This window comes from Molothrus ater, chromosome W (genome assembly GCF_012460135.2).
Source record: "Molothrus ater isolate BHLD 08-10-18 breed brown headed cowbird chromosome W, BPBGC_Mater_1.1, whole genome shotgun sequence".
Taxonomy (NCBI): domain Eukaryota; kingdom Metazoa; phylum Chordata; class Aves; order Passeriformes; family Icteridae; genus Molothrus; species Molothrus ater.
In genome coordinates, this window is record NC_050510.2 from 7,722,396 (window position 1) to 7,728,218 (window position 5,823).

Sequence of the window (5,823 nt, forward strand, 5' to 3'; positions counted from 1 at the left end):
GGGTTCAACATCATTATGCAGGGAGGGGAAAAAGGGAAAACCGCCTGCCACCTCAACCAAATGTGACTTTTTTTTACCGGACTTGTCATGCTTATCATGCCTCCGACCTATGCCTATTCTAACCACCTTTTCCAAAATTGAACCTTTCAGGCTGCAGCTGACGGAGCCACTCCATCTGAAGGACTCCGATTTTCATCTTGTGACTGTGTGCCCGGAGTGCCCAGGTAACTGAGGACGGATCAACTGTGGGTATGTAGTTGTCAGAGACACAAAATTCACACCATCAGAGGTAAACATTGTCCCGGGTCTCTTGACATCAGACCCGGGGCAATTCTCAATGGGGCTGTACTGTGTCCGCCCTCCCCTCTTCCTGCCCAAGGGACATATTATTGCTCAGGCCATTCCAGTGCCTGAGCTAACCTGGGTCCCAGGACCGCCCTCTACACCACCTCAAGACAAACATCCTACGGTGGCCTGGGCTCAGATCCTTGGGCAGGAGAAACCAAAAATTACTTGTCAACTCTTGAGGGGAGGAGACCAAATACCCCTTAAGGGTCTTTTGGACACAGAGGCAGATGTGACGATCATTCCTTCTCGGGAATGGCCGTCGCATTGGGAATTGCAGGACGTGGCTGGTCATGTCCGTGGTGTTGGGGGTCTTCAATTGGCCAAACAATCAAAGAGCACCGTGCAAATTAAGGGGCCGGATGGGCAATTGGTGTCTATACACCCATTCGTTTTGGATTATACAGAACCCCTGTGGGGGAGGGACCTCCTTGCCCAGTGGGGAGCCCGAATTGACCTACCAGTGGCTCCTCAGGTTTTTCAATTAGCGGTCGCTGCTGAGCGCTCTACCTGGAAACTGAATTGGAAATCAGACAAACCAGTACAGGTAGAGCAATGGCTGCTCAATAAACAAAAATTGAAGGTGCTCAATGAGCTCGTCAAGGAGCAGTTACTTAAAGGCAACCTGGTGGAGACCATGTCAGAGTGGAACTCCCCAGTGTTTGTCATCAAAAAGCCAAACAAAGATAAGTGGCAGCTCCTTCATGACCTCGGACAAATTAATATTATTGAAGATATGGGTCCCCTCCAACGCGGGATGCCGTTCCCGACGATGCTCCCTCGAAATTGGAATCTGGCAGTTATAGATATCAAAGATTGTTTTTTCCATATTCCACTTCACCCGGACGACGCTTCACGTTTTGCATTCACGGTTCCTGCCATCAACCGTGAGGCCCCAAGCAAGCACTACCATTGGCGTGTTCTTCCTCGGGAGATGAAGAACAGCCCTGTGATTTGCCAGTGGTATGTCGCTTCCTTGCTGTCCCCCATTCGTGCAGCCGCCGAGGATGCAATAATATATCATTATATGGATGACATCCTTGTTTGTGCTCCGACCGACGACATACTCACACACGCGCTTGACCTGACAATCAATGCATTGATTGCTGCAGGGTTCGAGCTTCAGCAGGACAAGATTCAAAGGATGCCACTCTGGAAGTATCTGGGTTTGGAGATAAATAAGCGGACCATTGTTCCACAAAAATTGGTTATTCGTACAAATATCAAGACCTTGGCAGATGCTTATCAGCTGTGTGGGTCTTTGAACTGGGTAAGGCCTTGGCTGGGCATTCCTACTGATGTCCTAGCCCCTCTTTTCAATTTATTGAAAGGGGGAGAGGAGCTTAGTTCTCCTAGGGCCCTTACTCCAGAGGCTCAGGCAGCACTGGAAAAAAATCCAGCAATCCATTTCGGCCAGGCAGGCCCACAGATACCAACCGGGTCTGCCATTCAAATTTATCATCTTAGGGAAATTGCCACACCTCCATGGGGTGATTTTTCAATGGGACGATTCTATCAAAGGCAAGGACCGAGGCTCGGAGGACCGCCTCTTGATCATAGAGTGGGTTTTCCTCAGCCACCACAGGTCCAAAAGGATGACACGGCCATCAGAGCTGATGGCAGAATTGATCAGAAAAGCAAGATCGCAGATCAGGGAGTTGGCGGGGTGTGACTTTGAATGCATCCACATTCCAATTAAATTAGAGTCGGACCAATTCAAAAAGAAAACCTTTGATGAACTGCTTGAGATTAATGAAATGTTGCAATTTGCACTGGACAGTTACACCGGCCAAATTGCAGTTGATTGGCCAGCCCACAAATTGTTTAATCAAGAATTCTCATTATCATTAAAAAGAATTCAGAGCCGAACCCCTTTGGAGGCACTGACTGTGTTTACTGATGCATCTGGAGCATCCCACAAGTCAGTAATGACTTGGAAGGATCCTCAAACTCAGAGGCCGATGTTGCCAAGGTGGAAGGTTCTCCACAAGTAGCTGAGTTGGACGCTGTTGTCAGGGCCTTCGAGAGGTTCTCTGAACCATTCAGTCTTGTAACTGATTCAGCATATGTCACTGGTGTAGTGTCCAGAGCTGAAGAAGCAGTTCTTCAAGAGGTGTCCAACATTCCCCTATTTAACTTGCTCTCAAAATTGGTAAAACTGATCTCCCACCGAGAGCAACCTTTCTTTGTGATGCATGTCAGGTCACACACTGATCTGCCGGGGTTCATTGCAGAGGGCAATCGAAGAGCTGATGCCCTGGCTGCTCCTGTTCAGATGGCCCCGCTCCCAGATCTGTTTGGTCAAGCTAAGATCAGCCACCAGCAGTTCCATCAGAACGCCCCTGGCCTGGTTTGTCAGTTCCAGCTCACACGCGAACAGGCCAAGGCGATCGTGGCTACATGTCCCCAGTGCCAGTCCCATCAGCTCCCATCACTCAGCTCCGGAGCTAACCTCCGAGGTCTTTCTAACCCTAACCCTAACCCTAACCCTAACCCTTTCTAGCTGCGAGGTGTGGCAAATGGATGTTACACATATCCCTTCTTTGGGCCGGTTGAGTTATGTACATGTTTCAGTGGACACTTTCTCCAGTGCAGTCTACGCCTCTGCCCACACAGGTGAGAAGGCAGCTGACGCCGAAAAACATCTTGTGCAGGCGTTTGCTGCCCTGGACATCCCCAAGGTCATCAAAACCGACAACGGCCCAGCATACAAGTCCAGGGAACTGCGAAGTTTCCTGCAGCAATGGGGAATAGAGCACAAAACAGGCATCCCCTATTCCCCAACAGGCCAAGCTGTGGTGGAGAGGACCCACCAGAGCCTTAAGAGGGTTTTAGAGCAACAACATACGGCTGTGAAGGTGGATTCTCCCCATGTCCGTCTCTCAAAAGCACTTTTTACTATGAATTTTCTAAACTGTTCCTTTGAGAATTTAAATCCTCCAATAGTGCGACACTTCGGGCAACACAACCAGCTGCAGCTGAAATCCAGGTCTCCGGTCCTAGTTAAGGACCTGGAGACCTGGAAAACAGAAGGGCCTTTTGACCTGGTCACCTGGGGGAGGGGATACGCTTGCGTGTCCACTCCCTCGGGGCTTAAGTGGGTACCATCTAAGTGGGTCAGGCCCTTTCTTCCGAAAAAGGCACCAAAGGTTGGAGGCGTGGCACAGGTTGAGGAGGCTTGTTGGAGGAGGAGGCGGAAACCCTTTTCCCTTGACTTTGATGTCCTCTAAGTTTCCCTCTGGGCAGAACCAAAATTTTAAGTTCACCTTTTCACCCTGTTTTCTTTGTTTTATTTTAGTTGTAGTCTTAGTTGCTTGTTCTATAATTTGGAGTCTGATGAAGAGACTGCTGGGTAGGATTGTTCCTACCCTCGAGGTAAACCAGGTGGTGGCTCCGGGACCGTACAGCGAAGCAGAAGCTTCGGAATCGGATTGATCGGAGGCCTCCTCAGCCATGGATGACGACCAATGGGCTTCTGCACCTTTCAGCCACCCCTGGTTCGGAGATTCCATCCCGGACTCAAGCTGCCTTAGTCAGACTCAGTTCACCTCATTTTAAGTTTTTATTTATTTTTTTTTAAACAAAAAACCGGGAGATATTGTGTTGTGTTATTATGCTCCCCCAGTTTAAGCTGGAATGTTCTGTTACCCCCTTTTTCTGTATAATGGTTCTGTCTGGAATTCCCCCTCTTTCCCAGTTATCTGTCCATCACCGGTTACCCTGGAAACTCACGCCTTTTCTGTCACCCCCAAATACCCCCCTTTTTATCCAGAATCTTCGATGCTATACATGGAATTATTGGGCCGGGGACCGGGGTCCCACCTTTGAGCTCTCTCGGTTGGCTACCCATCCTGTCACTCTGATAAAGCCCGCGCTCACTGTGGGCCCCCATTCGCTGCCTGTCTGAGCTCTCCCCCTCCTGTTTCTCCTATATAACACGTGTATTCCCCCCCCCCGCCGCCTTTCGATCCGGCAGCTTCCCCTGGGTGTTACTCCGCGTTCTGGAATAAAACCTGGACTTGCCCCGGTCGGGGGACGCTCTCCCATTCCCTGTCTATGGTCCTGTGCCTTTTTGTCCGCCTCTGGCAGAGCTGACCGCCGATCCAGCGTGCCCCTGTCAGCAGAGCGGTTCCCGCGCGCCGCGAAAAGAAACCACGCACTCCTCCCGCTCCGTCTGCTGGCTGGCGGGGACGGTGGCTCAGGCGGAACTTTAAAGTCTCGGCTGCCACATAAAGTGTTCTGTTCATACAGTTTAAATGTAATAATGTTCAAAATGAAAAAAAAATCCATTCAGATATGGTCTGCAATAATACAGCCGAGAGAAGATGAACCAGTCTGGCCTACAAAATAAAGTGAAGCAGAATTTGGGAATTTGGAACACTTTATGATGTAATGTTTAAAGAAAAAAAGAAATAAAATATAACTTACCCAAACTCAATCAGTCACGCACAGACAGAGAAAAAGAACTAATTACTACTATAATTTCTTTCATTCTCAGACAAGAACCTAAATCATCCTCTTGAATGCATGTAAGATTGTTGGAAAAGACAGCAGCCTTTTTCTTTACAACATATTCCTCAGAGCTCCAGGAGACAAATCATTAGAGCTATGAGGATCTTTCTGTAAAACTCCCAGAGCACAGCCAATATTATATTCCTTTAGAGATCCTCGCCACCCTGGGGGAGTGGTGGATACTCTACAGCTCCAGTACTTCATCCAGACCCTCTGCCTTATTTAGCATGGCTACTGCAGCAAGGACACCATCTATACTGGCTTTCCATCCAAAATATATGCAAGGCACCATAAAGAATATAGCCAAAACGCTGACCACATCTTATGGCCTTCAAAACAAAAATCTCAGGATGGCAATACTGGATCTTCTGATCCAAACCATCAGGAAACATTTCTTTATAGGTGAAAAAGGCTTCTGTGTATTGTACAAAAAATAAATATGTAAACCAGAATTGCATGACCCAATATTTCTATTTACCTGGAACTATTTTTATCAATATTATTTATACATTTATTTTCAGTGCATTTGGTAAAAAATGTAAAGTATCATTTAAAAGAAATTATTGGATGTGTGCTAAGTATTACAGATTAGTTGAGGTGTTGGTTTTGCATGGGTTAGTTTTTGGTGGGGAGGGAAGAAGCCAGCCACAGAAGTGATTTTTTGTGAAAAGCTCTTAGAAGCTTCCTCCATGCCTGGCAAAGTGAATCCCTGCTTGGGTCTATGAACAGACATGCTGCTAAGCCAATTAGAGAAGTTGGTAACACCTCTGTCATATATTTAAGAAGGAAATCAAAACTGCAGCCAGTTAACTTTTAAGTTTCCAAATTTTTAGATTGGCACCACGTTGTCGGCCAGTACAAGTGGCTGCAAGCGGAGGCCATTTTCTATGGGAAGGAGAAGTCATTTCTCCAAGGTCTGGGTGTGGCAGTGGGGTTTTGAAGATTATATGTTTAGTCTCTCCCTAA

The 5,823-nt window shown here is 47.7% G+C and overlaps 1 long non-coding RNA gene across 1 annotated transcript; it reads left to right on the top strand.

Annotated features, from left to right (window-relative positions):
• Positions 1-211: 211 nt before the first annotated feature.
• On the top strand, positions 212-4,391 carry LOC118701518 (uncharacterized). The gene is made up of 2 exons (XR_004982537.1): positions 212-249; positions 3,644-4,391. It is a non-coding gene; the product is annotated as an uncharacterized LOC118701518 (long non-coding RNA).
• Positions 4,392-5,823: the final 1,432 nt, after the last annotated feature.